General features: G+C 41.1%; 1 protein-coding gene across 9 annotated transcripts in view; it reads left to right on the top strand.

Moving 5' to 3' along the window:
* The first annotated feature begins 2,627 nt into the window (after window positions 1-2,627).
* Window positions 2,628-24,357, top strand: part of SHANK2 (SH3 and multiple ankyrin repeat domains 2) — a 354,838-nt gene continuing 333,108 nt past the window's right edge. For 7 of the 9 annotated variants that reach the window (XM_037402231.1, XM_037402233.1, XM_037402230.1 and 4 more), the window contains exons 1-2: window positions 3,142-3,272; window positions 12,477-12,607. The gene's annotated coding sequence lies outside the window, so the exon portion shown is untranslated. Of the gene's footprint in view, window positions 3,001-3,141; window positions 3,273-3,412; window positions 3,654-12,476; window positions 12,608-24,357 lie in introns of those variants that run through there. The other 2 variants (XM_037402227.1, XM_037402226.1) reach the window with 2 other exon arrangements.

Here is a 24,357-nt window from a genome sequence, read left to right as displayed (position 1 = left end):
GGTTTTTTTAAAGAAAATATTTCACTTTTTACCTCTTGTACAAGAAATCTGAGTTTGGGGTCTGTGGCATTATTGCTTTTGTTCTACCTTGATTTCTGTAATGCAGCTACATGCAGGTTCTGTTTGACAGTGGTGTTAAAAATCTTGTAATAAGTCTAATAATAAAGTCTAATGCTGAACTTGCATTCAAAATTACCAGAATGCACTGAAACCAGGTCATTAATCTAAAACGATGAGAGGTTAAAAAGTCCTTGAAACTTCCTTTGCTGCAAATAAGAAACATGGGTTTCATCTCACCTAACCCTCGCAGCCTACAAAGTATTAGTTCTCCAGTCTAATATAATTAAATCAAACATACCCATGGAAGACAGTTCCCTGAAGCTGCAAAGTTGTGTAATTTCTATGAAATATAGAGATTTGCTCTCATTGTACTTCCTTTCCTATGCTCTTGGAAGGATAAAAAGTTACAGACAAAATTTCCTAATATCATATCCCAACTTACCAAGTTTTTCAGGCAACTGGTTATGTTGGGAGCAGCTTCTTTGTCCCATTTTCTTAGCTCTTACTCAGCTGAAGCTCCTGAAGATCATTGTAATTTTTTTGAAAGGAAGAAAACTAAACATCTAGAAACTGAAAATGTATTTAATTATAGATGAAGCTTTGGCAGGACTTAACTCATCAAGGTAGAGTTTTAGACACTAGAGTTGAAAAATTGGGGGACATAAATTTGTGCTTTCCTGTTGTCTCCATCAGTATTTATAACATACTTGAAGGATGCAAATTTTCTCTTGCATCTTAGGCATGACAAAGGAGTATATACTATTTAATTTGATTGTACTTCAGGACTTTTCATTTGAAATTTGATGAACATAGTATGTGTTAATTAGACGTCGGTAAAAATATGGATGCAGAATTATGCACTTCATGCAGAGCAACTGTCAGCTATTGCCACTGATGTAATTTTCATGTGCGCTTTTTGTACACTGGCCATTGGATAGGATACAGTATTGAGTTTTAAATCATAGCATAAAAAGGAATGAAATACTTTTCACTGGTTTTTTTTTTTTTTTGCTGTTGTTGCTGTTCACTGTTTGGTGGTTTTTAATTGTAAAAGATGCTGTAGATGTAGTTTTTCTTCTTAGCACTGCTGTCCTATTTTCCCCATGATATCCCCCAGGGATCTAACATGAGTTTAAGTAAGTCCATTTTTTTCTCAACTGACAGAACAAATGTTCAGATGCTTTAAAATTTAAAGAGCAAAACGTAGGGATGGGTAAATCAGTTCAGAAAAGGAAGGAAACTCCCATTCAAATCAAATAGGTTTCTTTTTGTTTGTTTGCTTGCTTGCTTCTTGGTTGGTTTTGTTTACTTTTAATTTCCTATAATGATGTTACATTCTGAGAGCTAGGCATTCCTAATATCCTTCATTATACCTAGAAGGAAAGACCTCCGTGTATCACCAAGGATTTGCAACCAATAGGGAGAATTACATGTGAACTTTGCTGGTGAATGCACCTATGTGCATAAGACCTTTTGCGTGAAAATTATTTTCATAGCACACAGTTTAATGTTCATTAATATTTATGAGGTAACATAGTTGCTCTGTGTATATTAAAGAATGTTCTCCTTTTCAAGGACATATCTTGTTTAAAAAGAGCCATTTGAGAGCTACTGTAGTAAAAAGTTTTGTAACTATACAAAGAGTTCAGAAGGTCCAAAAGTGAGTTGCTAAAGGTATTTAAATGTGTTTTGTGTTCTATTTACTTTGACATGGCTTGTATAGAAAAAATACAGCAAGAATTGTTGTTTTAAAAGTTCAGCATGGTATTGTGCCTACGGGTGGACTCCTTCAAGTGGTCTAAAATCCAGATTCTTGCATGGAGTAACTTAGTGCAAATTTGAAGTGGCGTTACCGATTCAAAATCTGTGTCATTTGGGTTTGAGGATAAAAAGAGTCAAAGGTGCAGCCTTTTGAGAAAACGTTTTGCTGAGTACTGGTCCTGACTTTTTGCATCTGTCTCAGACTATGGGTCTCACATCTCCCAGTCCTTTCAGTGGCTTGAACAGCGATCCTAGCTAGGAATGAGTGTTTCCAGAAGTGAGGGGTTGGAGATCAGCCGGTGCCATCACCAGTGGTGGTGCGTTCAGGATGGCCCGTGGAGCCGTGGCTGCCCCCCGGGTGCAGGTGCGTGAAGTTTGGGAAGATGTGGAGAAACGGCAGCAGCGCATGCACTGCAGGAGTGGGCAGGATTGGTGAGTCACACGTGTGGCCTGTGTGCTCCCCATGGCACTGGTGTCCACATCTCCATCCTGGATTTCCCCTCAGCTTGAGATTTGTGGTCCCTGTGCCTACCCCACACTTGGATCTCGTCACAGGCTGAGCATGACACCTCCCGTTCCTCTATGAAATCAATGTGTCAGCAGAACTTTCTGACTTCTGGTGTCGGTGGATATTCACCCCTAGCAGTGGTGGAGTTAGCTGCTGTGTGGTTCTGCAAGCCGGGTTGCCAGCCAGAGCCTCATAGCTGGCAGCTGCCCGGTACCTGCACCTCGTTGCTCTGAGGATATCTGAGGGGTGCTGGGTGCCCGTTCCAGCCCTGAGGAGATCTGAGGGGTGCTGGGTGGCCGTTCCAGCCCTGAGGAGGCCTGAGGGGTGCTGGGTGCCCGTTCCAGCCCTGAGGAGGTCTGAGGGGTGCTGGGTGCCCGTTCCTGCAGAGGGTGGCTGGACCCGCCAGTGCAGCCCCTCAGCACTTGCTGTGCGCTGTCGGCGCCACACGCCGAGGAGAGCGGGGGAAGCAAGATGAAGAACTAAAAGAAAACTCAAGAAAACTGAGTCTGCAGGGACGGGCGCTGGCTGAGACTGCCGAGCTGCCCGGCAGCTCTCCGGGCCCCCGGACTGAGCCAGCCCCGATGAAAATGCAAGTATCCCGGCGGCGCGCCGGTCGCCCTGTTGCTTCCGCGGGACCGGGGGAGGGCGGAGAGGAATGGCGGGAGCAGCCGGTAAGCACAGCGGCGGAGAGCACCGACGGCGGGGAGGGGGCCGCCTAGGCACAGTGAGGCGGGCGCTGCCTGTCTGAGCGCGGGGGGGCGGCTCCCCGGCCCGGCTCCCCCCGCCCCCCGCTTCGCCCCGAGAAACGCGGCCCCGCCGAGCCTGGGCGGCGGTAGTGTGGGGGCAGCCAGGCGTAAGCAGACGGCTGTCCCCACCGTCCCCTCGCAGCTTCCCGCGTTCTGCCCGCTGCCCCCTCACAGCTTCCCGCCCTGTCCCGCGCCAGGTAGGCAGAGCCCGGGGTGGGGGGCCTGCTGAGGCGGGAGCCGCAGAGTGAGGGGTACGCCCTGTAGGCGGCGGTTCGGGGGACCGGCTCTCGGTGGCTGCTCCCCCTGCCTTGTACGGAGGCAGGTGAAACGAGGGAGGACGGGACGGGGGAGGCTTCGGCAAGGACCCCCCCCCGGAACCCCGTGAGGCTGAGCTGTGTGGAGGCGGGCTCCCTGTTAGCCCCTGGACTTTGGCGGCGGAGTTTCGCTAGCTTGTCGGGGCGGGCAGCACAGCCTGGCCCCCGGGGACGGCGGCGGGCAGGGGCGGGAGATGCCGCTTGGCTGGAAGGCGCCTTCCTGTCCTCGTTGCTAGCTGGGGATGGGAGCGGCGAAGCGGCACGGTTAGGGCTGTTGAGGGTGGCTGTGAGGGGGCGCGTGGCCGTGAGGCGGTGGGGGTGAGGGGGGGGTGCGTGGCGGTGAGGGGGGATGCGTGGCCGCGAGACGGTGGGGGTGAGGGGGGGGGCGCGTGGCCGTGAGGCGGTGGGGGTGGGGGGGGGGCGCGTGGCCGTGAGGCAGTGGGCGTGAGGGGGGTGCGTGGCCGTGAGAGGGGATGCGTGGCCGTGAGGCGGCGGGAGTGAGGGGGGGGTGCGTGGCCGTGAGGCGGCGGGAGTGACGGGGGGGCGCGTGGCCGTGAGGCGGTGGGGGTGAGGGGGGTGCGTGGCCGTGAGGAGGTGGCGAAGTGGAGGGTGAGGAGTGGGATGGACAGGCCAGGTACCGGCAGACCCCTGGCTCTCATATAGTGGGGGGGCTGGTGGACGGTGGGGGTACAAGTGCACCCATAAGCAGTGCTAAATCCTCGCTCGCAGCAGAGTGACCTTCCCTTGTCCTGTTTGTATGATTCTGTGAGTGGCAGGATGAGGTAGGAGAGGGGAAAGCGATCGGAGTGTGAGTAGCAGGAAAGTGCTCTGTGAGGGCTCAGTGGAATAGTAAAAGCAGTGGGAAATTCAGTCAGCTGCTGCTGGGCTGTTGGCGTGCTTAGTCTGAAACACCTGTGTAAGTAGGCCCTGCTCTTTTAATAGAGAAGCCACAAAACTTCCCTGCAAGTAACAAAACCTGTGAATTTATTATTCTGCATGTTTTTACATCCTTTCCTTTTTTTAGATCTTCCTTTTCTTCTTTCCTGTGGTCACTGCTCTGTTTAACTTCTCTCGGAATAACCTGCCTTGCTGAAGGGAGTCTTTGTCAGGGAAAAAAAAAAGTCCTCAAAAATAAATGCTACCTTTGTTTAAAGCTGTTTGTGGATCAAGGTTGTGACTTAACTGTGAAAGAACATGGCTCTCCTTTAAAAACACAACAGCGCATTAAAACAATCAAAGTCTTGGGAGGTAACTAGGCTGAAATGCAATTCAGCAGTGTGAGACTTTAATGTAGGTTTTACAGTACCTCATCTCTCTTGTGAATAAATATATAATTAGTGGTAGGCCTTTTTGCAGCTTTTCTTTTTGTGTTTTATTTGAAGGAGTACTTCGCGGTAGAAGTTACAATACTTTTAATCTTTCCCACTTTCTTCTGAGGACTGTAGCTATGTCTTTAGGCATTTATGTTTTTATGGTATGCTACGTTATTTTATTGGTACAGAATGTTATTTTAAAACCTGTTGTGTGTTGGTGAGTGGATTAGATTTCCTGTGGACCTGTCTGAGTTGGACTTGTGATTACCTAATTGCCTATGATTGTGAAGAATGAGAATCAATAAACAATGTCATCCTTCTAGTCTCAAGTTCCTCCTCTAATAAATTTGTATTATCTAGCACAGCATGGCCTTAATCTGCTTGTCATTGTGGAACAAATAATAGAGAATAGTGCATAGCATTGTTACACCTGAGGGAGTATGTAGATGAAGCAGCTGTGGCTGTTGCCTAGTCTGCCAGGAGCATGGTCTTCAGGCCCACTGAGGCACTGATGAACGCCCCACCTCCTGTCTGCAGTGAGAGACTGGGAGCACTTCCACATCCACTGGCTTGCGTGTAATAGGAGACAGCAAGAAAATGGGTTAAAGTATAGATCCACCCCTTCCAGGTTTCTGTGCTGTCTAAAAGTTGCAGAACTCTGGAGTACTTGCTGTTAAATTTTTCAATGCATTGCTGGACACCGCTGTAACAGTTTTCAGGCTTGGGTATGGATGTGAGTGGAAGCTAGTAGGTCCTCATAATCTCTGAAACATAGTGAGTTTTAAACAGACACCTGTATGCATTTTATAGCTCCAAAGGTACCGAAGTCCTAGCGGTCCTCCTGGATGTCATATAGCTTTACCCATATCTTCTGTATTAAAAATCCAACGACTCCAGTTAAGCCAAATATATTAACATCCCTGAAATCAAATGAGAGCACAAACCACAGAGTGTAGGGAAACAGAGGTGATGTCAGTGCTCAGTTCCTTGCAGTGGCAGGAGGGGATGAGCAGGTTAGCTGGATCCCAGTTAGGAGAAGCACTCCTGATCTTTATGATCTTGCAGAAAGAGTCAAAATGGCCTCAAAAGGCCTTTGCTGAATATGGGCAACACTCTTCCCACTCCCAAATTTGATGGCACATATAATCTTGCGTATTATTAGGTATAAGGACCATCTAGGCATTTGCAAGGGTTTTCTGCAGCACCTTCAAACTACAGTGCAGCTTTGGGATTTCTTCTCTAGCCACAGCTGGTCTGAGGGTTTAGAAGGATTAAGCTGAAAAAAAGTAGCAGCTGAATTTAGGTAGCCAGTCTTAAAGACTGGCCAAATTCCTGCACACGTTTTCCAGGTGTTTTGCTGTAAACTAGAATTCAAAGCCCATGAAGATACAGCTGAGAGTCAGGGCCATCTGACAAATTCTTTGCATCAGTTCTGACTTGGTGTTTTGATAGCCTTTGCTTTATGCCACAGTACTCATGCTTTCTCCTGCTGTTAGGTCCCAAAAAAATGCTTTTTAATTTCTTCAGGTTGATTACCCTCTGCCTCTGTCCCAGCTTTTCTCTTTTTTTTTTTTACCACATTTGTGCTTATGTGTCTCACAGCTGAGATTATTCAAGCTTTCTGTATTCCTTTTATTTTACAAATTTCTCAGATGCTGTAACCCCTGGATTAGATCCTAGATCTATCTGGGTTTATACAACGTGGGGTTAGATCTTAGATCCCCCACTCAGAAATAGCCCTAGCTCTTTCTTGCTGCGGGCTGCTTGCAGCTGGCAGCCACAGCACTGTCTGAGTAGTTCACATCTGGGAAATAGTACTTCTCACACTGTGTTCCTGGTGTGGGTGGTTCTGTGGATTTAGAGCCCTTTAGGATGTGCCTCAGGTAAGGTGTCTGTAGGCTATCTGGGATGTGAGGAGAGTGGAGGGCTGGGAGGTGTGGTGCTTCTTCTCCAGATCAACTAAGAGTGGTCTGAAGAAGAGAAGGTTAATTATGCAAGAGACTCCAATGGCTTGATCAAATTTCTTTCTTAAGTTTCATTGGCAGACTTCAGTTTCACTGCTGCTGCTATTATGTTGGGGTGTTGGATGGGTGTTAGCTGTGTAACAGACTGAGTTTCAAGAGAAGCCCCTCAGAGTCCCAGTGTGATGTAGGCCTTCACATCAAACTAGTTTTCCATTAATTAAAAAAGCATGCACCCTAGATAGTGTGAACTCTTTGGTAAGGATAGTAAAGACAAGGTATTTATCTTCAGCCTTTTAATACTTTTTTTTGACCTTTGCTTATTTCTTCTATGTTAGTTATTCATGCCTCTTGCATATCTGAAACATCTTTGCTGAAACCTACAGGAGGATCATTGCTCTATTTTCTAACGTCTCAATCTTGTCCTAATCAAAAATGTAAATACTCGCATAATGATTTGCATGTGATTAACTTCAGAAAAACACTGTCATACTAAAATCAGTGTGTTTTGGAATCTAATTTTCCTGTCTGCCTGAGAAGTAGCACCTGGAATTCGTAAACGAAGAATTCTGAAAATATAAACTACTTTCAGCACTGCTGTTTACTGTCTGCATTTTTCAGTTCAGCCTGGGAAGAACGGTAATTTAAAAATATGATGATGGTGATTTTTCTAACCAGTTTCTCTCTTCAGTCTTCATAAAAAGCGTCATTGCTTTTTTATTTAAAAATGAACAGGCTTATCATGGTATATACTTATGCTCAGCTTGCCAGCACTGATCTCGTGATCATTTATGAACACAGCATCTAACCCATTCCAGAAGTTTCAGGGAAAGTAAGTACGCCTGTGGACAGAAACTTGCAGATTTTGGGGAATACAGGGAAACCATGAGAAAATAGTGCCATTGGAGCTAGGGCAGCAGTGTAGCTGACCTTGGATTTCAGTTTCCCTAGCACAAAGCTTTGTGTATAAACTGGAAGATCAGGCTGTGAGCCTCTGTATGGAGCAATCAGTAGACAAGGATATGATGCAGGCGCTTTGCCAGCAGTTGACACAAGTGGTTTTGCTTGATGTCAGAGATGCTGATAGTAAAAATTCTTGGGTTCTCACTTGGTTGTGGAGATGATTGTCACTGACATCTCGGAGATGCTGAGTACATGAATTTGACACCGTCTTTCTATCTTTTAAGAATACGCAGATGAGATTTAATTCATGTTAAAAACCTAGGGTCTGAACTGAGCCCTTGATGTGCATCATTTGCTCAGAACTCTGGTCTTGTTTTAATAGGCTGCCTTCAAGTCAGTGAGTCTGTAAGCCAGCACAGAGTTACTTTGGATCAGATGCCACAGCGTATAAGGGCTATCCCTATCTGTAAGCACTCAGTCTTTGAAAACAGGACTATCAGCAGTACAGCAAATACTGTGTGCTGCTGGAGTGTGTTATACTGTTGGTTACAAATGCACGTTTTGGACCTCTTAGAGCAAACAGAAAGTGCCACTGTTATTGATGATTCCATACAGCAGCTTTAACAAGTCTTTTCTTTCAGGAAAGAGGAGAAACCTGTACAATGTTTCTGTTGATACAAATAAAGACTTACTTCTAATAAAACATAAGGCAAGCTGTGGGTCAGATTTAAGTTCAGGTTATATTTGAAAAAGTATTTCAATTTTTTTTTGGTGTGACACATTTAGCATATGGTTCTGCCTGATGCCTAAGATGTGGTAGCTGTGTTTCACGTTCAACATTGTTTCTAATAAATTTCTGTATTAGAAGTAAATAGTATATGATCTTTTCACTTAAAAAAAAACCCCGTCAACCACTTTTTTTGGAAACCAATGAAGTTTTTAGAAACCAACTAGGCTACTCTGTCTTTTTGATGGAAAGGAGCATGGGAGAGCAGTGCACCCATGTTCACTCCTGAGCATGTATTTTTCTTGTGTGTAGGGGTCTGTTGCAGTGTATGAGGAAATGTGCATTGTGCTCAGCAGTGTGAGTGTGCTGGGAGGATCTTGATAAATGTGCATGGTTGAGCAATATATGCTTAATGAGGGAATGCTGAGTGATGTAGTAAGTATTGTGCCAACACCTTCTTGGAGGCACCAGAGACTGTGCCTTTACAATTAAATAAATTAGGCCAGTGGCTGTTCTCCATCCCTGAGGCCAAATGGTGCAGCACAGCTCTCTCCCATGCACCTGAGCTCACTTCCTTTCCAAAATGGCGTGGCAGTGACCAGACTGTCAGTTGGGGATGGAGCCTGGGGTTTCCGAGTGCCCAAGCTTTGACTGTTCACTTGCTCTCTGGGATCCCAGGGTGAGCAGGCAAAAAACATGCTAGTGAGAGTGCGGGCAATTAAGCCATGTAAACAATCTCTGTGCAGTTTTGTTTATTAGTAAAGCTGTAGCTGTAGTATTCAAGACCTGTGGCATTACTTTTCTGAAATTTGTTATTGCACTTTCATGTAGAAGGGGTTGTCTTATATAATTGATTTAAACCATTTTATTCCTATGTTTGGATTGTAAATGTCTCTGATTTAGGGTTTGGTAACACTGTTATGCTTAGCCATGTACACCAGTTCGTTGCTGCAATTTCAGAATCATAGTGTATGCATGCTTTTTGTTTAATTAAACTTTGCTGACAAAATATCAGCAGAGTGAGTACTTGACAAAATTTGAGAATTGTAATGAGGATGCAGTCATTATGGAAATACAGTTCTGGGACTAACATCCTTTCAATTGCAAACAGACAATATTTACTCTGAGTAAATTTTGAAAGTGAACCTCAGAAAAACAGTTAAGTGGTATTCTTATTTTTAGCACTGAGACTGTGAAGCTGTGGAACCAGCCGTTTAAGCTTTAAGTTTAAAGTTTAGTCACCAGAGTAGAACAGAGAATATGTTCAACATTCCTCAATCTGATTATCAAGATATTCCTCCTTTAATGTTTGTTAACACTGCAATATAAATACTTTAAATCACCCAGCTGTTCCACTGTCATGACTTTTACATAGGGATGTGAGAAGAGGCTGTGTATCTTGAATAGTTTGTGACTTCTGCTGATCATCCTTTTACATTGTTAAGTCTCAGGTAGGGAGATCTGTATCTGGGTAATTTATAATGCTGATGGTCACTGATGGGTTGTACAAGGTGGAATGAAGCCCAGTTAAGAGTACTGAGGGGGGAAAAAGGGTAGGTGATGAAAAGAAGCAAACATGACAGATATAAAGAAGGAGAGAGGTAGAGATGGAGGAAAATGATGCAGAGTGAAGCCTACCACAGTTAAGCTGTTGCATTATGTTAATCATAACCAGGGAGAAAGTGTTTGCTGACCTTAATGTGAGACGTGTAGGTAAAAATAATCAGTGGAAAAGGCAACAAGAGAAGTGAAAAAGGTCCTTAAAATGCCATGTATTTAATCCTGCTGGTAAAAGAATGTCTGTTGCTGGTGAAAACTAACATCTCTGTTTCCCACCGTGTAAGAAATGTAAACTTCTTTCCCAAATTTCGCTTTACTACTTACACACTTTTTGGCTTTCTGCATTTCTAATTGAACTGGTGTTCAGTTTCTTCATTAAGCTGTAAAAGTGGCAGTTAGTTTTGCAGCTGAAAGTCTATGATGTTGACTTGGGTGTAGAAGACTCAAAGTTACTCGCCCCTTTTTGGGAAACATTTTAAATGTCTCCTGTCCGATTTTTTTTTGGTAAGAAATCTGGACCAGTTGTCTTGGTAGCTTAAGGTGCCACTTACAGTGCATTATATACTGGCTCCAATCTAATTCTTAAGCAAAATGTAGGCTACAATTAAACTAGGCATATAATTAAAGAATTTGAGATAAGACTTTTCTGGGTACAAAAAGATGCTTTTGTAATGAGAAAAGCATGTGCTCAGATCCCATCAACCTCTTTTAAAAGGAGGGCTGATTGCAGAAACTGTGTTGCGCAGTAGGCTGTTAGTGAATTATGTTGATGTTCTTCATATATGTATTTTGAAGGCAGCTTTTCCAGTGGGGGAGAGTGATGTGAATAGGGTGCGTCTCTGGAAACTTTGTTGCATTTTGGTTAACAGTTGCAATTTGGTTAAAATTGTTGTGTATTAATGTTTTCCCATTTTCCCACCATTTTCAAATGTTTTACTGACCACTGTAAAATATGGAGATTTTTGTTCAGTTAATCCAAAAGAGTACACTGAGTTTTTCCACCATATAACGCCCCTTATGAAGTTATGAAACTGGAGGGGTTTCCACCCAAGTTGTGCCCCACTGCCATGCCACAGATAGGGAGGAGGAATCAGACGCCTGCCACTACTGCTTGCCTCCTCTCTGGAGAGGGCCTTTCAAAAGACCTGATCTGATGAAAAATGGAGTATAATAAAACTTGTGCCGCTTGCCAGCATTCATATTACTCCCAGGACATGTCCTTACAGCTTTGATGTCAGCAGTAAGAGTAAATTTTAAACTGACAGGTAACTGACCTGTGGAAATCTTCCACTAGCTCTTTTAGACCAGCTACTTTCCAATTAGGTTCCCCTTACAGAATTCTGTAGCAAGCTTAGTAATTTGGCCCATTAATTTAGTGTAGAGTGTATACATATCTGTAGCTATTATTTCTGAAAATAGATTTTTAAGTACACTGTAAATGATTGTAGCTGTATGAAACATTATGTTTCTCTTAAATGATATCTATCCAATTAGACAGTATTCTCATAGGACATGACTTTGGTGTAGTATATTGTTATTAGTTTTGTTAGTATGCATTACTTTAATAAGTCTGCAGAATGAGCCTACCATCAGTGCAGTGGACTGTACAATTTCTGTCTTCTCCAGGAAATATTAAGATAGGGTTTTCTGAAGCATATTATAACCTGAAAAACATAAGGAAGAAGATGGCAACCTTTCCTACTACTGATAGTCACAAGTCCTTTGTTGTCTGTTGTCTCTTCCTAGGAGTAATAAGAAAGAAAAGTGATTGCTGGCCAATTAGTTTTTTGGTTTTTTTTTTTTTTAACTTTATCTTTGGTTGTTTTATATATTTCTCAGTACAAATGTCTTGTATTAACTCCCAGAAGCTGGAATTTCTGTGGGAGCAACAGAAGTTGATGTGTGCCCAAAGACCTTAATTTGGCTCAGTCATTGCCCCTCTCTTATTATGTACTGTTATGCTGTTGTGCTGATTAGACCTGAAAAAGTTAAAAAGTTTAAAATGAAATGGCGATGCTTTTTGGAAGACAAGGCTTGTCTACCTGTCTACTGCAGGCAATTGCAGTTTATAAGCATGTAATTCATATTAGGATCAGCAAGATATGTCAGCTGTGGGTTCCTGACAGGGAGTATCTAGATGAGGACTCAAGCAAAGAGACAGCCTTTTTGGTTTTTTTTCACTGCCTGCTATCATAATGAAGTAGGGCCAGAAACGAAGGCAAAATTGTAGCCTAAACTGAATGGCTTACAGGGCTTTACTGCTTTAAAATGCATTTAATTAGTGGTTTAGACTGCCTACAATGGTGAATGGAGAAATGGTCCTTCTGGAGGGCTCTTCTTTTCATGTAGCTCAGCCATCTCTGCAAGGTGAGTTTATCTTTCCCATCAGAGCTTGCAGGGATGGCTGCTTGGCAGGGTTGGCAGACCTGGCTCCTGTATCCCATAAAAATCTGCATTTGTGCTTCAGTAACTCTCTGGCTTGAGAAGGGAGGATCTGAGGAGCTTCCGGGTAGGAGGCTGGCTGCTCCGCTCACCATCGTCTTCTCTCTAAAATGGGCCTGAGACCTGCTTGGGAAATCAACAGCCCACAGAAATTTAATACTTTCTCGTTTCTCACTTTCAGCTCTGTTACATCCACTTGATCCATTCGCTCCCCATTGGAAAGCACAAACCCAGCAGGACAGAGAAGCGGCCTGTAGGCTCGCCTTCGTGGGCACCAACCGCCATATGTACGACTCTGCTCCTGAATGTGAGGTAAAGTTATTTGGGAGGGAGAGGCTTCTCACGTGACGGAAGAGCGATGTCAAGGTCAGCTGAATATCCCTATTGGCCTTTCACCCCAAGAAGGTGTCTCGCACCTGTGGGTGCTGTTGCTGTTTTTTTCCCTCTGTTTTCTTTCCCTTGGCTGTAAATCTGAGATCCCCCTGTTATTGTCCTCTCTGTAGTTACAATTGTGTGAGGGATGAGGGCTGATGATGGAAAGGCAGCCTTCTATCTCCTACAGTCTCACCTTAGTTTCAAAGCCTCCTACGATTCCCACTGCTGTTGATAGTTGGTGCATATGATCTTTTTGGGTTGTTGTCTGATGTCTGCCAGTTTGCCAGCCTGTAGTTGAGGTGTTATCTATGCTTTGCAAATATTGCGAGCACCACCTGCAAAACTGATCAGAACCTAACATTTTTCCATGTGGTGAAAAAACATCACAGAAGAAAAATATGGTGTAAACCACCATTAAATTAAACTCATCAAACTACTCTTTGCTTTCCTTTTTGCAAAGCTCCCTTACTTGCCAAATTAGATAGGACAAAAAAAAAAAAATGCCAGTTATGCTGAGTGTAGCAGTTTAGTGATGTTCCCAGGTCTCGATAATACACTTTTAGCAGAAAATGCTAAAAATGTTGACTTTTTTTGTAGTTTGTTCATGCTTACTATTTTTGTTCAGTGACAGAATGTTGCGTAGTACAAAACAACATGTGTAGCAGTATATTAATGATATTCATATTTATTGATACCTAAAGTTCTATAAATTTTACCCTAAACTAAAAATAATACCTTACTGAGCCCTCAGATACCAACGTTTCCTTACTGATCATCTGGGAGTGTTAAGATGGTACCGTGAGGTCTAGTCTAATTAAATGGCCTTTCATAATTTATATTGCATATCAGTGTAATCGTTAACGCAAACCTTGCTCCACAGTGTTGTTGCAATTGTTGTTGGGTTTGTGTGTGTTGTGTTCCCCCCCACCCCAGCCTTTTTAGCATTTGGCTACAGTTGAAATGTTTATGAAATTACTGTTCAGTATTTCAGCTTCCCTCCAGTCCTGTCAGCTCTCACTTTGAAAACTACTTTTTAATCTCTCTCTCTCTCCCCCCACCCCTGACCTTGCCTCATATCTCAGTAAGTGAATAGAAATTGTAATACTATGAAAAGTTTGTGGAGTGAGAAGCATCACATAAACAAACTTCTGAATACGTAATTTCTGAAAGGCATCTAGTCAATTGGTGACCAGAGGAGTAAACAAGTTTACTTGTTTTGTAGACCTTTATTTATATGCCAGTTGGTTAAGAGATAAGGACTTCAGATTTCCATGTGAATATTACATCTTTCCTTGAATGATAAAGAAATTCTGCAATTGTAGAATCAGATTCACAGGTGCAAAACAACAAGAAAATAAAGCTCAACATGAAAATGAACAGAATTGAATTTAATTCCTGCTTTAGACCTGCTTTCCACTGAGTCTATGGAATCACATCAGTGGGAGAGCTTGGGTCCCCTTGGGCAGCTCTGTCTGATGCGCAGGTTCCTGATTTCCTAAACATCTTGCATTTCAGTGTGTTCAGTCTGTGTGCTTTACCCACAGATTAATTTTATCAGTTTCTCACAAACTGTACACAAATGTTGCATTGATAGCTGCAAATATATACAAGCATGTTTGTGATCCAGTAGCACTAGAGGTGTTGAACAGGTGGCATTTTGTCCTGCTATGTACCATACAGAGCATTGATTTTGCCTTGAAAGCTGTCTGGTTGAAATGTAATTTAAAGATCGAATGTAAAAAAAAACCCAAAACAGCAGTAGAGCTGGAGAAAGTAATCAATATATACAACCCTGCTGTAATAAAATATGGGCATAGTTTTGTCAGCTTAAACCATACTAATGTTCTTTCAAAATTAGTAAGTTTGTATGAAATACTTGAATGATATCATGCATTTAGAAAAACCTAACCACTGAAGTGAGTTTATTGGGTAACAATAAATACTGTCTGCAGGAAAAAAGCCCCATTTTGTACATTTTTGCTTCATGGCTGTCTTGTATACTTGATACTCTGCCATGTGAAAAAGTCTGAGAGGCTGCCACAGTGAATGCCCCACACCTTGTACTCTGCTGGTGTGTCAGGGTTATTTGGTTAATGCTTATTTTCATTTCAGACTTAGGAGCTTGTAGAGTCTCTGTCACTGAACACTTGTAAGAACAAGTAAGAGAGACCTCTTGGCATATCCGTAGGTGTATTTTATCTTGCTTAGGGGCAGAGAGTGCAGTAAACACCACCTTGAAGTCTGTTTGGCCCTAATTTGCCTAGTATTCGATCTGTCTCAAGTGGTCAGCTAAAAGCTTGCTGGTAAATAGTTCATGAAGCTGAGAAAGTGTAATTGAATTTATTTTTCTTGAAGAAATTTATTCACTGAATGTTACATACAAGTTTTTTCTACTGATGATAATCAGTTAATTGTTTCTCCAGAATTTCTTCATTAATTCACCTGTGTGTGAGGAAGATCAAAATCACTTGTTCATTTATGTAAAGCATTTTGCTAAAAGAACATGTAGCTCTGTTTGGGAGGGGTGTAAATTCCTGCTCTAGTTTCTGGATGTAGATCATTTAATTAATGGACTGGCTGCTAATGGGGACATGCCTTTAATTCAGGCTTTCTTAAAAAGGACAGAGTGGCAAATTCCTGGCAACCTTACTGAATTATAATGCTTGCAGAAGAGTCACTAAACTAGTTAAATGTTCTAGATGCATTGATCAGTTGTTTAGTCAGATAAATGCCAACAGAATGTCTGTATGCCCTGGCTGGAGCGGCTCAGAGGTAGGTGGAGAGACTTGGTATTGTCACATCTGGCAGTATATAAAACTCACTGGAATGCTTGAAATTACCTTTCCATGTACTTCTCTTCCTTTGCAAAGGTCATAATGATTTCTTAGGTCATGATGGAATGTGTTGCTCCCGGGACTGTTCAGTGAGGTCTCCTAAACACCGCCATTAAGGTGGTCCATCCTTTGTAAAACGCTTAGGTTTCTGTAAAGAGGAAAGAGTGCGGTGGCCTAACAACAATTGTCTTTAATGTCTTGAAAAGGATAAAAAAGAATGTGTCTCAAAACCAGTGGAAATAAAATTGTATATAAGCATTTGAGAGTTATGTGCATTTGGAACCTTTTATTTTTTTTTTTTCTTTTCTATTGCATCCCAAGCCACAATAATGACAGCAATCCCAAAATCAGGCATTAGTAAGGCACAAGCTTTTTGTGTAGTACATTTAAACTCAGTATCAGAGAAGCATGCAGAAGAAGAGCTTCTGCTGACTTTTATTTAGTTCTACCAAAGTGGATGTTATTTTAGTTCTACTGGCATACTCTGAAAAGAAGCTGAGAAGTTAGGTTTCAATAGGATTTTAGAAGTTTTATTATGGCAAAAAACCCCTCACCCAAGTTAGATTTTTAGTTTGTCTTACCCAATGCATTCACATCCACTTTGTCCCTTGCCAGGAAAAAAATCTTAACTACTCTGTGTTTCATTTCTTATTTATTGGATTGCATTCCAGAATTGCTTGGAGATTGCTGTTGTAAATGTCATTGGTTTGTGCTCAGGGAAGTATAACCTACCAGAGTTTATGTTAAAAGTTTTCTTCTTTCCTCAACAGAAATTTAACAGGCAGTTAAAACCAGAGGCTGCAAAAGCCTTCAGGCCAGGCAAATATGGGAAAGAGAAATACAGAGCAGCTATCACTCGGAATTGGGCATGGTGGAAGGAGTAGGACTGGTTCCCTTGCAGAACAATCCTGGAGCTAGAGTAGCCAAAGAGTGATGAAGCTGAAAGTCAAACATTCTCATCCTTTGAACTGTCAGGGCTTATTCTGACGTAAGCCATGCAAGGAGAAAGGGTAGTGTGTAGCTATAGGACACTTGCATTAGACCTGGTTATAGGGACTGTCATGAACGTCAGCTGTCCTTTATTAAGCAGCGATTCAAATACGTTGTAACTGTATCCTTTATTTGAAGATTTAACAGAGGTGATAGGTGTTGTAATAGGGGATTAGATTATATAGGTCTGAGATGATAAGGAAAAAAAATATGCTTGTGGTTTGAGATAAGTATAGACGAAACCCAAGAGTCTCATCTGAATCATCGAATTATATTATTCATGTAAACTTGTGTGATCCTTCAACAACAAAAGGCTTCAGGGATGTCAGTAATGTTAACTGCACTATATAAATTGCCTTAAGCAATATGAGTAAAAGTTGTTTTTGTTTTTTTAAAAAGTTTATATTGGCTAAGACTGATGCTTAGAGAAAGACTTTACAAATAGGACAAATATACTGCAATATGTCCCATTTTGGCCTCTTAGCATTGTGTTTCAGGCAGCTTATTTAAAGCTCAACCGTGTAACCTGTGTGCAGAACAGTTACTTGGTGAACTCAGGTTGGTACATGATTTGTTTTCTCGGGGTCTCAGATGTCTGCATGTCAGCTATGCCATGGAGGGATGGATTGCATGCCAATACCTGCTGTATTATGTTATATAAGTTCTAATTTTAAGGGATGCTTATTTTAATTTTCAGAGATCTACATCTTATTAGGCATGAACAAGAAGGTCTGAGAAGAGGAATGGGTGCATAATTTTTCTGCTTACGTTAACACCTAGTGTGGCATAATTCTTTAATACTATGTGTATCTGCATCTGGTGAAAGGATGTAGTGGAGCTGGACAAGGCACAAAGGGAGAATGAAGAAGCTGTGGCTTAAGTTTGGAAAGGAGAAGGCTGAGTGCAAAAGAATTGAGGTTTTCAAAATCATGAAGGTGGTGATTAAGTGTGTGTGTAACTGTTGTTCGTTGAGTTCTGCAACATGAGAGCTAAATACTAGAATTTCTAGATGAAATTGGTAGATTGGTTTAGAGAAAGGACATTTTTGCACAGTGGATGTTGTACTGTATGGGTGTTGTAGCATGTGACTACTGAGGCAAAACTTCTAGTAAGGGTAAGAGACTTCTTGGAACAAAGCAAAAAGATTTCCGCTAATGCCCTGTGAGTAGGATTGGGGTAAACCCAGACCACTACATCTGAATACTGTTGAACTGGGAAGTGTATTGATGTCAGTTCCTTGCAGTAAGGAAATTTAGTCAATGCTGGCAACAAAGCATTACCAGCACAATGGTTGTTGGAAGACACTTAGGAATTGTGCTTTATATTGGGAGAAGAGAATCTGATATTTTTTTTCCCTCTCTCTGTGAATAATGTCTTATTATATAGCAGGTTTTCAAAGCATCTAGGAGCTCCAAAAGAAACCTTAGTGTTATGGGGAAACTCAGTAACCTCTTAATTGAAAATGTTACATTTCAGGTGGGACTTCTACTGATAATGTTGTGTTTTCAGCTATTAAAAATATTGTTTTCAAATTGAATGATAGATAATGAGCATAAATATCCCATTTGCTAATTATGATGCTAATAGGTCGTTAATAACTGATTCTGTTTGCACTTAGTGATGGTACTTAATTCAGGTTGCTTACTATTGTGTTTGCATTTATTGGTACTAATGAGGCATGCAAGATAGTAATGTGATTTATCCACTGGAGATTTAACTGAAAAATAGTGCTATAAACGGTCCTTATTGTTTTCCCCTCAGTACCGTTTATTCAGTTTTCTGTCTCCTACTAATAATCAAATGGTTATAATTTCCATACCTGCAATTTCCATGCAAGTGTCCTGCAGAATTTATGTACAGAGAATGTTCTCTGTACTTCTGTTCAGTGCCATATTATTTTTTTCTGATTTGTCTGTGATTGGTAATGCTGTAATGTTCATAATACCAATAAGAAAGTATATTGATACGACTTGTTGGAGTCGAGATGCTGTGTAGATAGCATCTGCTCACATCACACTGCTGTCAAGGAAGGTGAAGTGGAGGTGGGAGGTGGATAGAGAGAGACAGGGAGCAATGCAAGGTATGGTCAAACTGGACCATGGCAGGTGGGCTTGTTAATATAGTACCAAAACAGATTTTGACTAGGTAACGATAGGCTACATTCATGGTTTTGCCATAGTGCTCATGGTATCTCTCCCAGCTGAAGCTGTGGCCCATAATCTCACTGAGGCAGTGATCTTCAGAGCCCTTGATGGGTTTTTCTCCAGGAATGTGTTCAGTTGTGCTTTGAACACATGCTGAGCTTTGGTGACCAATGGTATTCTGTGGCAGTGAGTTCCTCAGCTTCACGGTGTGTTTTGGGCTTGTGAGATTGACTTGCTGTTTCTTACTCTTTTTGTTAGAGGAGGTAGGAAGTACTCTGCTTGTTTTCTCCAGGCGCTCATAATGGCTCATATCTCTCAGTAAACTTTCACCAGGCTTAAAAAATTCTAGTACAGGTGGCTTTTTTTCTGTGCATGCGAGCTGTTTCATATATTTATTTTCTTGGCTGACTTCCTGTATCTTTTCTAGTTTCACCCTAGCCCTTTCAAGACTGGGAGGAAGCAAATGAAGACAGGGAAAGAACAGGGCCAGGACCTACATTTCATGTATTTATAATGTGACTTAATAACTTTTATTTTGTTCTTTATTTCTTTCTTAATATTCTAGTTATTCTTGTGAATGCAGCGCATAAAACTGACATTTGCAAAATACTGTCTTGAATGTCAGTAATTAGCTCGGTTTCCGTTGCTGTATGTGCACAGCTGTTTTTGCCCATGTCACTTCATATTTATCAACTTCATATTCGATCTGCAATTTCCTTACCCGGTCATCACTTTCTCCCGTTGCCAGCTTTTTTCCTCCCTTCAGATTTGTCCTAGACCTTGTTGAACATTAAGCTGGAAACACTCAGAGAGTGATGTAAGTTTTGCTATTTGATGAAGCTCTGCAGACAACTAGTGATTCCTTCCCTGTAGGAAATAGGACCCAGAGCTGTTCTTTGGAGGAACAGCTCTCTTGGGAACCCCTCAGGATAGCTCAGAGAGGTCAGGCTGCTGAGATCTTACTCTGTGGATTATTGCCAGTAGTGGCTTTTACAGTTATTTTTTGTCCTTCCTGCTTTTATTTATTTCTTCCACTTAGCCAGAAAAGCATACTTGATCAACTGGAGATTAAAGAAGTGCTTAATGGAAGCCATATACATCTTTCAGCAAATGAGTATTTTTTATTTCACATGCGCAAATGGGATCTTTACAGTTCCAGATTTTTTTCTTTCTTTCTTTTAAAGTCTGTTCTGTACCTTAGAATTGTAGCTTGGGTCAGGGTGACACAGTGCAGCGTTAGCTTTGCTTAATTCCTGACAGACATACACCTTGTATTTTCAGGGGGAAGAAGAGAAGGGTTGTTTCTGTCTGAGATTGCATTTGAATCAAAGTACTTCGTTTCTCAGGGTAAAGATCACTCAAACAGAGGTTACAACTATGCTGTGAATATGAATATTGAATTCACTTCACAGATTACCTGCCCATATACAACTTTGGGACATATTAACATATATTTTTTCAGCATGGAAGGTCAGTTCTCCAAATAGAAATCTACGTATCTGTAGAGCTGCTTTAGTGATCTGCAGTAGCTGAATGTCTATTTATAGGTATATATATGACTTCTTTGGTACTTTATTTTTTGGGGATGAGTTTTTGGAGTATTATATTATTTCATATTATTTATAGGGTTAAACAAACAAATTTGTGGATAACAAAAAAGGTCATGTGGACAAGACTAATTAACCTGTATATAGACAGATAAGAGCAGGGAAGGGAACAAGCTGTGAACAGAAGAAACACATGGCAGTGTGACCCCAACTTTGAAAGTTAGGGAAAAATGTATGTGCTTTCTTCCATTGTGTTTACACTTTCTATATTGTAGACAGATCCAAGTTTGTAAAAACTGAAGACCCTAAATTACATTCATAGTATGACTTAGGATACAGTGCTGAATAAATCCCCCATGGAAATAACAGCTGACATTCTGTGCAGTAGATCCTTACTGGAAAATCCAAACAAATAAACAAGTTGGTGTCTGTGTAACTTCATTTACTGACATATAATGCATGAGCAAGGATTTTATATCCGTGGCTCAGATGATTTGTTGGTATTAATAAACGAAGTTCCACTAATGTGCTAAATACCTCTGTGGTGATTCAGAGAAGGGACAGTATTTTTTATTTCTCCACAGAACCCAAGTCAGCAGACCTTAAATTCAGTACTTGGATAATAAATGTGCCGAGTCATCATACATGGTCTACACAGCCACGTCTGTCTAGGCACATAACTAGCAAAAAGCTGAGCAAGGCTCATTGGGATAGGAATTGCACAATCCATGTGAAGAAGGTGCAGCTGTGCAGTGGGGAGACAGATGGGTACAAGTGGCCTGCCAGAACTTAGTGCCAGTGCAACAAACAGCCTTACTGCAGAGCATAAAACCAGTGCATCACTGGTAACACCAGTCCAAAGCTTGTGTCTCAGTATCCATAATGGCAGCACAGTGCAGCCGTGTCTCATAGGTGCTCGACTGGAGACAGCTGGAGTCAAGCACTTCACTGAAAGGGTGGTCAAGCATTGGAAAAGACTGCCCAGGGAGGTGGTGGAATCATCATCCCTGGAAGTGTTCAAAAAAGGCATAGATGTGGTGCTTAGAGACATGGTTAACGGTTGGACTTGATGATCTTAAACGTCTTTCCCAACTTAAATGATTCTATGAAGTGTCCTTCACATAAAATGACAGACTGTCTTCTGAATGGTTTCTTTTTCTGCTATAATTATTCTGTCATGAAAATCTGAGTGTATTTTCAGCAAAAGTAAATAAGCATTGCATAATTTTGTTGATTGTCATGAATTTTATTTGTCTAACTTGAGATCTCCACTGAGATTTGTGTACATCTATCAATTTTATTCTCCTTTCTCCCGTTCCTTTATCAGGGAAGATGTGTTTGTCTGGGAACAGTGACTTCCCTGGGGATGGTGCGTTGTTAATGAGACTCAGAATTGATACCTGCTTGTTTTGAACTGGGACTGTGATCTTAATACATTGCTTGCATGTTGCTATCCAAAATGTACAAAAACTTACACATTTGTAAGCTGTGGAAAGCTTTTGTATTCTTCCATCTGTTGTGCTTCTGGTTTCATTGAACCTTATTTGTTTGCTATCTGTCCTCAAAAGGGAAAGAAGAGAATCCAATCCTAGGGTAAAATTATTCATTTAAAAGACAATGTATTGTCGGTACAGATCTGCTTCTGTTCTACATATCTGCTGTGTTAAAGCACACAAACACATATTGTAATAAATGAGTTTAATCTTGTTGGACACCCTCTGATGTATATGGAGATAATCCCATTTAGGCAGCTCAAGAAATTCACAGAAATGTTTTGTTACTTGCTATACCTACTTACTCTGTTAAGTCTCATTCATTGTAAACTCTGCTCATAGCAAGTTATGAGGCTTGTGTTTTCTTGTGGTTTTATTTCTTCATCTGGTTCCCTTCCAGCTCACCACATTTCACAAGTAAAACGAAGACTGGATTAAGAAGCTAGGTCCCAGATCCTGTTGAATTGAGTGATTGCATTTGGGGAGGCAAATGCCCTCCAGGAGTCTGCCTGAAATCTGCTGTAAGGGAAGGCTCACATGCTGCTTGTTTAAAGGGCATATTTCTCTGTACCATGTTAAGAGAATGAGAAAAATGTATCCCTGGTGATCTGGGATAAGCTGAACAACTTGTATTTTGATAAGCAACATGCATAATTTTTAAGTTTTGTGTGGTTATCGCTTTTTCTTGTTTGTTTTCCTTGTAACATTCTCCATGAAGAGACTGTGCACCATCAGATTAATTAGACCTGATGAATTTCTTGAGATCATGCGGCAGCAGCTCTTAACCTTTGTAGCTTGTTATATGCATGGTGATTGACTGCTAAACCTTAACAAAATTTTAAATTAGCACGTTTTCTTTATTATTGACATGACTGTCACAGTATTTTTAGTCGGAACAGTTTAATCTTCCATGACAGGTTATTTGAAATATATTGCTACATTTTATCTTTCATTTCTGTTTCCTTTAAATACTGCTAGTAGGATATAAACTAGTTTATTTCTTCTGATAATGGCATGTGTTTTTCTTAACCAGATTTTTAACCCATCCCTGCCAAATACTAACAACCCTGTCCTAAGTGTGTTGCCAATAAACTGAACCAAATGGGAATGGCTTGACCTGTGTGTTCACACCACTGGAGTTGCAGGCAGGCCCTGGCAGTTGAATAATTTACTTCTGAGCAAGTTGGCTCTCCTTGCACAGGTCAGCCACAACTCTGTTTTGCCTGCCTTTCATTACTCCTGTCTTTCATCTCCTTTTGCTTACCATAGCTCAGCCAGGAAAGTTAATAAATTCCCATCTTTCACTAAAATTCCTGTTTTAAGAGAATGATAAAGAAACAGAAGCTGCAGCTGCCCTCAGTGATTTGTGATTTATAAGTGGGGGGGATAATCTCCTTCCTGTTGTCACAATGGTAACAAGTGTTTACACAACACAGCAATGATTGTTTAGATGGTACATGTAAATAAAATGGAGCCATCTGGACTGCTGAAAGCATGGCAAATACAGTACTTTGCTAGTTTGAGTAGATTAAGGTGGTTTCTTCCTTTTAGGTAATCATAATCTGTAGATGTATTTCATTTCTGGAAAATATTTTTTCTTTTTGCTTAACAGCTGGTAACATTGATAATGCTTTGAAAGTATTGAAGTCTAAAAAACAAGCAGCTCACTTTTGTTTGGTAAATACAATTAATAAGTTGTCCTTTGAGTTAAAGCTCCAAATCCAGTTACAGGTGTAGGTAGAAAATGGGTACAAATCTTGCTGTGAATCTAAGTTTCAAAGATGTCCACCTTCTCATAGAACAAAAGAGTAGACTGACTTCATTGAGTTGAACAAATCTGATGAGTTAAATAAAAAAATTACATGCAAGGTGAGTACCTCCTATGTTTTCGGAAAGGTTTTATTATTTATCATGGATTTTGCAGTATTTAGGAAGTGAAATATTATGAGCCATGAACTGAGGATGACACGTTTTTCTTTCATCACTGATTGCTAATAATTTGGAGTAATACTTAATACTTTAATTATATTGCCATTTTACATTTTATGTTTAGATAAGCATAGGAAGGAGATTTTTTTTCCTTTCTTTAACTGAACTTTTTTTCCTCCTCTATTATGAACAGGCAACAAAAATGAATTGATGCTAGTCTTTGTTTCATGATCATAAACTCCAAATTTAAGCTGTTTGGAATTATGCTATTATTTATACATTGTGGCTTTCCTGGTAATATGAGTCTCCATAAGCTTACACATTGGAATGAAAATATTTCATTTTAGAAATATCGAACATAGTCATTGAATAGGCTGCACATAAACTATTAGCATGACATCCAGGTATTTTTAGGGAATGGAAAAGGATTGTTGGCGGTGTACATTTCATTCTTCAGCTTGACTTTAATGTTTAGCCAGAGTATTGCATATACTGCAGTTGTTATAGTAAGTAGCTAAGGACCATCACTTAATGAAGTGTTAGGTGAACAAGTTGCTTCATGTGGTCTTTTCCTGTTTGGTTTCTCCTTAGTCGATGTCCTCAGAGGTCTCAAGAATCCTCATCATACAAATTAAGCCATGCTCTGCTTCAGGTGATTGTCAGTCTGACTGTTTATAATACCACTGCTATTTAAATATCTTGTAGGCTCTTCTGATCCTGACTCTTCGGCATTTTCCCTAAAGGAACCTT

This window comes from Falco rusticolus, chromosome 10 (assembly GCF_015220075.1).
Source record: "Falco rusticolus isolate bFalRus1 chromosome 10, bFalRus1.pri, whole genome shotgun sequence".
Lineage (NCBI taxonomy): Eukaryota > Metazoa > Chordata > Aves > Falconiformes > Falconidae > Falco > Falco rusticolus.
Note: the sequence above shows the minus strand (reverse complement) of the source record. Positions and strands in the feature narration are given on the sequence as shown.